This window comes from Cavia porcellus, unplaced genomic scaffold, assembly GCF_034190915.1.
Source record: "Cavia porcellus strain 051 isolate PalLab524CR breed Dunkin Hartley unplaced genomic scaffold, mCavPor4.1 scaffold_32, whole genome shotgun sequence".
Classification (NCBI taxonomy): Eukaryota; Metazoa; Chordata; class Mammalia; order Rodentia; family Caviidae; genus Cavia; species Cavia porcellus.
This window is the reverse complement of record NW_026947515.1, coordinates 1,372,264-1,381,718: the sequence shown is the minus strand read 5'-3', so window position 1 is coordinate 1,381,718 and position 9,455 is coordinate 1,372,264.

The following is a 9,455-nucleotide window of genomic DNA, read 5'->3' as shown; positions in this document are numbered from 1 at the left end:
GCATAACAAGTAAAATTCTGATGGTTACAAAACAAAGCTAAACTTAAATCTCAAATATTGGCTCTACTGAAAAACAAAATCAGGCAAAATAATTTACATGGTATGATATCCAGTGATGTTAGGAAATCAGCAGATGTCTTCTGACAACTTGGAAAACATAACTTTCATTAATGTACAAGTTATGTGAAAAGAACACAATTTTGTCAAAAACACATACTCCAAGCCTCTACAAATGTATATCTTAATGCCAAATATTGCCTCAACTTCAGAAACATCATTTATGAAAGAGAAAATGAAGCATGTGCATCAAAAGATTAAACAAAGCCATGTTAAAATTACAATTCCCCAAAAAATAAGAGACTAGACTAATATCACTCTGAACAGTGAATAATAGTATTGCTCAATTTTATATCATAATGCTACAGAATTAGCATTGGGTTTTTAGTGTCACTTCTTCTTCAGAGTATCTGTTCATTTCATTATGCATTATATTATTTGTTCCAATAAATAGGTTAGAAATTCTTCCCATATGTGAATATCTATGTGTATATCTATCCTTTCTGTGTTATGGGGGAAAAAAGATCAAAATAAGACAACAAAACAAATTCCTAGAAAGTCATGATATGACAGAGACATATAAGACCACAATATTAGGTGATATACAGTACTTACTATGCTTTCTCTTGTTTTTTTCAATAGAATTGTCCACATCATCAGGAATTATTTAATTAAGCATAACATTATATAGCTATTTTTATAGAAACACAACTTTGAAGCCGTTGTAGGATGTGAAAGCAGTTAATAATCAAACATTATGTAGAACCCATGGTTTCCTTCCGGGACCAGCAAGTCAGGCCAAGGCACAGAATCCCATCCCATTCTGGAGGAACTCCCTTCCTCACCTGGGGACCAGCCCGTGGTTGTCCACTGGGACCAGTGAGTTGGGACCAGCGAGTCGGATCCTGGGAGTCAGGCCAAGGCACAGAATCCTTTCCCAGTCTGAGGTAACACTCTTCCTCACCTGGGGACCAGCCCATGGATTCCTGCTGGGACCAGTGAGTGGGGCAGAGGAACCCATTCCAATTCCAGTCTGGGGGAACTCCCTACCTTGCCAGCAAGTTCAGCCGAGGCATGGAATCCCATCCCAATCTGGATGAACTTGCTCCCTCACTTGGAACAACACTGGAAGCTTGAAAATACAGCAAAATGATAAAAAGAAAGACCAAAATGCAATCTCAAACATCCATCCCATTCCAAAAAATCCTAGGAGCCATGTGCATAGAATAAAACACATTCCACATAACTGAAATACCTGAAATAATAGTAACTGAAATAAAGAAGCAACTTTGGGAAGCATTAAAGAAATTCAAACAATCTTGTAGGTAAAAAAAGAAATGTTAAAATAAATGAAGGAGATTCTAAACATATCTAAAGGAGATACAGTTAAAAAATTGGAGGAACTAAACAAAAAGATAGAATCCCTGGATGAACTCTATAAGAAACAAACAGAATACATAAAGCAGATGCAAAATGATAGACAATATATTAATTCACAGAGCATATTTAAATAAATGCAAAATGGTTGAAATTATCCCTTGCATGCTACCAGACCATACCACTATGAAATTAGAAATTAATGATACGATACTGCAAAAATCCCACAAACACATGGAAACTGAATAACACTCTTGAGTAATCAGTGAGTCACATAGGAAATTAAAGAAGAAATTAAACAATACCTACAAACAAATGGAAACACAAATACAACGTACCAGAATCTGTGTGATGCAATGACAGCTGTCCTCCGAGGAAAATTTATTGCACGAGTTCCAACATTAGGAAAACAGAACGAACACAAATAAATGAACTGATATTATACCTAAAACATCTAGAAAAAGAAGAGCAAGTCAAGCCCAAAGCCAAAAGAAGAGAAGAAGTTATAAAAATCAGAGCTGATATCAATGCAATAGAGACTAAAAAAAAAAAATCCAAAAAATCAATGAATTGAAGACCTGCTGTTTTGAAAGAATAAATAAAATCGTAAAGCCCCTAGCCAACCTTATTTAAAAAAATGGAAGAAAAAGTTCAAATCCATGCAATAAGGAATAGAAGAGGTGAAATTACTACAAACCCTATTGAAATACAGAAGATCATCAACACCTATTTCGAAAACCTCTACTCTCAAAGGTTTTATAACACAGAGGAAATACACTGATTCCTAAAGCATATGAAGTACCAAAGCTACATCATGAAAAATTTGGGTTACTGAATAACTCAAATTCTATTAATGAAATTGAAAATGTAATAAAATTGTTACCTACAAAGAAGAGCCCAGGCCCAGATGGATTCACTGAAGAATTCTACAAGAAATACAAAGACCTAATGCCAACACTCCACAAAATTTTCACTGAAAGGGAAAGGGAAGCAATCCTTCATAAATGGTTCCTAGAAGCAAATATTACTCTAGTGCCAAAACCAGAGGAGGACCCAACTGAAAAAGAGAACTAGAGACCAATCTCCATAATGAACATAGATGCAAAAATCCTCAATAAAATATTGCCAAATAGGATGCAGCAAATCAACGAGAAGATCATATACCATGACCAAGTGGGATTCATCCCAGGCATGCAGAGATTGTTTAATATATGTAAATCAATAAATGTAATACACCATATCAATAAAGCCAAAAGTTATAATCACATGATCATTACTATAGATGCAGAAAAAGCTTTTGATAGGGTCCAGCATTCATTTATGATAAGAGCCTTGCAGAAAATTGGAATAGATGGTCTTTACCTCAATATAATAAAGGCCGGCAATGACAAAAAAACAGCCAGTACCATACTAAATGGTGAAAAACTGAAGGACTTTACTTTAAAATCAGGCAGAAGACAAGGATTTCCCTTATCACAGCTCCTATTTAATATAATACTGGAAATACTGGGCAGAGAAATTAGAAAGGAGAGAGAAATAAAAGGTGTAAAGATACGAAAAGAAGAAGTTGTATTATCATTACTTGCAGATGACATGATACTTTGTATAGAAGATCCCTGAAGCTCCATTGAAAGACTCCTAGATATAATAAATAAATTCAGTAAGGTAGCTGGATACAGAATCAATACTCAAAAATCAATAGCATTCCTATACACTAACACAAAGTCACAGAGACAGAAATAAGAAGCCACAGTCTTCACACTAGCAACCAAAAAAAATGAAATATTTAGGAATTACTCTCATGAAAGAAATGAAAGACCTATACAGTGAAAATTATAACACAATGAAAAATGAAATTGAAAATGACCTCAGAAAATGGAAAGACATCCCTTGCTCATGGATAGGAAGAATAAATATTGTGAAAATGGCCATTCTCCCAAAACTTTTATACAGATGCAATGCAATCCTGATAAAAATACCATCAACATACCTCATAGAACTTGAGAAATCACCCCTAAAATTCATCTGGAATGAGAAGAAACCTAGAATATCAAAGACAGTTAGAGGCAGCAAAAGCAAGGGAGGAGGCACCACAATCCCTGACTTGAAGTTATACTACAAAGCAACTGTAGTAAAATCAACATGGTACTGGAACCAAAACAGAGCCGAAGATCAGTGGAATAGATGAGAAGATACAACCACCACTACAAACACACTCAAGTACCTTATCTTTGATAAAGGGGCCAAACATGTTCACTGGAAGAATGACATTCTCTTTAATAGATGGTGGTGAAAAACTGGCTCTCCATATGCCTAAAACTAAAACTAGACCCATGCCTATCACCAAGTACTAAAATAAAATCTAAATGGATCAAAGATCTAAATATTAAAACAGAAACACTAAATCTATTGGAAGACAAATTAGGTAAAAACCTTGAAGACATAGGAGTAGGTAGAGAATTGATGAACAGGACTCAAACCGCATGGGAAATGCTTCCCAGAATCAATAATTGGAATCACTTCTTATTAAAAAGTTTCTGCACATCAAAAGAAATCTCCAGTATAGTGAAAAGAAAACCCACAAACTGGGAAAAAGTCTTAGTGAACTGCCCCTCAGACAGAGGACTTCTGCCTAAAACATATAAAGAATTTTTAAAAATGAGACCACCAAAATTCAAAGACCCAATCCAAAAATGAGCATCTGAGATGAATAAACAATTTTGAGATGAAGAAATACAAATGACAAATAAATACATGAAAAAATGTTCACCATCAATGGTCATTAGAGAAATGCAAATTAAAACCACACTGAGATTTCATCTCACTCCTGAAAGAATGGCCAAGATCAAGAAAACCAACAACAACAAATGTTGGAGATGCTGTTGGGACAAAGGAACTCTCCTGCGCTGTTGATGGGAGTGACTGGTGCAACCATTGTGGAGGTCAGTCTGGAGATTTCCAGAAAGCTGGGACTGGAAGTACCTTTTGACCCAGCTATTCTACTTCTAGGCATATTCACAGAAGAACTGAAAGTATCATTCCACAATGATATATGTACACCCATTTTTATAGCAGCACAGTTTGTAATAGCCAGATCTTGGAAACAACCTAAGTGTCCATCAACTGAGGAATGGATAAAGTTTATGGTGTTTTTATACAATGGAGTACTACTTAGCTATAAAGAATGATCACATTGACATATGAATAAAAGGATGCAGACTGACACCATACTCATAAGTGAAATAAATCAAACTTACATGTATGAATACCAAATATATTCCCTAGTATAAGAAATGATAATACATAGAAGTATGTGGTAATCATGATACCCAATCATATTGGTGTGAATCCATATAATGCTTTTACTCATTATGTTCAATAGTTTTACCCTGGGTTTTTCAATTTTAGTATCCGTGATAGTACAAATAGCTATTCTGAAGAAAATAACACATCATAAAAGCTAGTGCTGATTTAATATCATCTTCTTTGGAACTCCCATCAAGGTGTTGTAGACGTTTCCACTGATTTTAACATGTTGTATCTTAATATATTTTAGTGTGATAGTATAAATAAAAATTTTTACAGGCAAAGAGATAATATAGAAATCGTTGTTCATTTTCTGTTAACTGGCTCTAAATACCCTGTAATTCTTTCATTCTTTTGAATGGCTTCACACTGTCTTGATGTGACTGATTCTATAGTATATGAAGTTATACTCAAATAATTCAAGGAAAGAGGCACTATGGTGACTACTATTATGTTAGATTACCTGGTGGTGAAACAAAATGATGCTTTAATTGTTCAGTTCTGACCTGTGTTGTTCTATTACAATGTCTCTTTTATCTCAATCTCCACCCTTTTTAAAAAATTATTCTATTTTTTCTTATTCTTTTTCAATTAAAGGAAAACTAAATTTAAAAATAGCGGGATATATTATAGTAACTTTTTTTGTTTTCCTATTAAACTGATTTTAACCCCAGTATTGCTCTCCCCATCTTGTTCTGCCTGATTTTACTATATTCTATTTTGTTTGATAGTATCAAGTTTGAGGGTATAGGCAACCACTTTGTAGGCAATAAGATTTACTATGATGCCCATTATGGTTTGACTATTATCTTCTTTTGAAATTCTGTAAGGTCTCCAGTGTAGATTTTATTGGTCTTGTTCTGTACTGTTTTGATCAGTTCTATTATACCTGAAGATATAGGGAACTCTTTTTAAAAATAGCAAGAGGCACAGTGGTAACCATTTTTGATCACCTGATATTCTATTTTTGCTTCAAGTACTATGCCCATCATTATATTCTAACCAACTCTGTTTTGTTAACTCACTTGAGATTTTATTCTCTTCAAAAAAAGTAATAAGAACTATGGGAGTAAAAAAAACCCAAATGTGTAATTGTTATTGTGAAGAAGAGAGGAAAGGAAGGTGGTCTAAGGGATATAAGTGCCTCTTTGAGTGTGTAGGAAGGAAAACCATATTACTGAGCTTTTGTTGGATCACTGAACAGAACTGTCTGCACTCTTGCTGTAGGAATGTTCACTTTATATGCTTTAATTTATAATTTGGACAACTGTTTCTAAGAAGCAATATGTAACCTATTAACTAATGATTTCTTACTGTATTTTTTTCTTGAAATTCTGTATTATTTTGTACCCTTTTACTGCTTTGTTTTTTATGTTCTTTTTTTTCTCCTTAAATAAAAAAAATTAAACCTGGAATTTATATCTTTTATTTATTTATTTTTTGGTACTGGGGATCAAACTGACAACCTCACACTTGCCAGGCAGGGGCTTAAGCCACTGAGCTAAATCCCCAGCCCCCAAATATATATCTTTGACATCTTATCATCTTCAGAGTAGTTGCCTCTGCTCTTGGACTTGATACCAGCAAGCATACCAAATGTGAATAAAATCAGTCAAGGCCAAATAACATTCAAACAAACCAGCTTCAAATAAGATCAGTCATAGTAAGACAATGTAAGTAATACAGGGTTTCAGTTTTAGTTAATAGGAAATTAAGGACAATTACCATCATGGTATAACCTGCCATGTTTGGGTTATCTCTCTGTGCCCTCAAATCTAATATGAGTAGACAGACCACAACAAAATATAATCAAACTAAACAGAGCAACAGAACTACTGTAGCTTTTAAATCCTGATACACTTTTAACTATGTGCTCTGCCTTCTTTATTTAGGCAATTCCTCACCTTTCTCCTTCTCAGGATACTATTATTCACTATTCAGAGTGATATTAGTTTAGTCTCTTATGTTCAATTTCAGCATACATAAAAGTAAAGACATCTACTACGAAGAGAATGAGACACATTATGGTAATCATTATCAACTTCCCCAAAATCAGTCTTGAAGATCACAAAAGCCTGCATCATCCTGTAATTATTTGATTAGTTCTATAATGTTCAGTATATATTCAATGCATGTGAAGATGGGAACAACTATTTGTAAGAAAACTAGAGACAGTAAGATAGAAAATGAACATCTCAGTGGACATGCTTTTAAACCTGTGTTAACTTAACTTGTTTCCTTATGAACTGTTCTGTTTTGTCATGTTTAATCTTACCATCTTTAAGATAAAAAAACAAGTTTGTAAAACAGATAAGCATATTAATATGTTTTTGTTGGATCACTGAGGTGAACTGTTTGCAGTGTTATTATTTGACTATCACTTTTTATGTTTTAATATTGTAACTTGAACAATTACTTCTAAGATGACAATATGTAACTAATCAACTAGTGATGTCTTATTGTTTATTTTTCAGAACTTCTGTATTATTTCTACACTTTTTGGTTTCTTTATTTAAATAAAAATAATTCACCAAAAATATAAAAATTAAGGTTTGAAGACAAAATATTAAGTACACAGACACTATCCATACTTGAAAGTGAAAAGCCCATTTCAGTTTACCATGTTTAATTACAAGATGCCATTTTGAAGCACAAAGACACTTTAAAAAATCTAAAGAGGTATAAGTGATTAACTGAAAACCATACAAAATATGTACTTGAGTAGAGCCCACTTCAGATTTGTCATTTCTGGAAAATTTGTGAAGAAATATTGACATCAAACTTCTGTATTGATTATTTCTTCAGGTCTACTTGGAATGTTTAAAGTAAACTTAGACGTAAACTGTCTGAAGAGTGCTGTTTTTTCTATGTATTTAACAACAAGCATGGATTGCCGTATTTCTCACACTGTTAATACACATAGGATCCAGTGAGCGCTTTCAGATATGTAACAATGATGATGTGTACTAAGAGTATTCCTATAACACATAGGATTTATCTCTTGTGTGAGCTTCTTCACGTATTTCACTTACAATCTGGCTGCTGAAAGTGTCTCCACTTGCTTACGTAGCCAGTGGTTCATCCCAGTGTGAATTGTTTCATGTGTTTTGCAATGACTGTATGTGGTAAAAGCTTTGCCACATTGTTATATACATAGGGGTTCTCACCAGTGTGGAGTCATTGATGTATTTTACAAAATCCATGTGTGGTGAAAGCTTTCCCACATTCTTCACATAAACAGGGTTTCTCAACAGTGTAAATTTTTTCATGTAATGGACAATGAGCATTTCTGCTGAAACCTTTCCCACATTCCTTACATATACAAGTTTTCTGCCTGTGTGAAGTTTTTCACGCATTATGCAATATGTACTTGTGCTTAAAAAATTTTCATGATGCTTATATACACTGGTTTTATCTTGAGTGTGAACTTTCATGTCGCTTACAGTGTCCATGTCGGGTAAAAGCTTTCCCACATTGCTTACATACATATGGTTTCTCACCAGTGTGAAATCTTTCATGTTGATTACAATGTACATGTTGGGTAAAAGCTTTCCCACATTGCTTACATACATATGGTTTCTCACCAGTGTGAATCCTTTCATGTTGCTTACAAAGTCCATGTCGGGTAAAAGCGTTTCCACATAGCTTACATATATATGGTTTCTCGCCAGTGTGAATACTTTCATGTTGTTTACAATGTACATGTTGGGTAAAAGCTTTCCCACATTGCTTACATACATATGGTTTCTCGCCAGTGTGAATTCTTTCATGTTGCTTACAATGTCCATGTTGGGTAAAACCTTTCCCACATTGCTTACATGCATAGGGTTTCTCTCCAGTGTGAATCCTTTCATGATTTTTACAACCTGCCCGTGTGTTAAAAGCTTTCCCACATTGCTTACATACATAGGGTTTCTCTCCAGTGTGAATCCTTTCATGATTTTTACAACCTGCCTGTGTGTTAAAAGCTTTCCCACATTGCTTACATACATAGGGTTTCTCTCCAGTGTGAATCCTTTCATGATTTTTACAACCTGCCCATGTGTTAAAAGCTTTCCCACATTGCTGACATACATATGGTTTCTCTCCAGTGTGAATTCTTCCATGTTTCTTACAATCTCCCTGTGTTTTAAAAGCTTTCCCACATTGCTTACATACATATGGTCTCTCTCCAGTGTGAATTCTTTCATGTTGCTTACAATGTCCAGATTTGGTGAACCCTTTTCCACATTGCTGACATACGTAGGATTTCTCTCCACTGAAATATTTTTCATGGATCTGAACATTGTGGTGTGTTTCTGCTTCTTTCATATTCACATTACCTTCAGCAGTACAAGGGAATACTTCTTTACACTGATTCCAAAATGTATGTCCATAGGATTTCCCTAGCTTTTCATTTCTGTAAAAAAATCACATATAGGATTGATAATCGTATTACAAAGATTTTATTGAAGAGTTGAACAAAACTGCAGTCTCTGTTTGAATCCCCACTTCATATGTTTCACTTTTGTGTTTCATTAACTATTTCTAAGAGGAGCATATGTAATCATTGTCTTTAGATATCTTACTGTTTATTTTCACTTTGAAAGTGGTATTATTTCTACTTATTTTGTCTTTTTTTAGTCTTTCCTTACATTAAATAAAAAAGAAAAATTCACAGTGAAATGGGTCTCAGTTTAATGACTGCATTAATGTCAAGTTCTGTTTTTAATGCC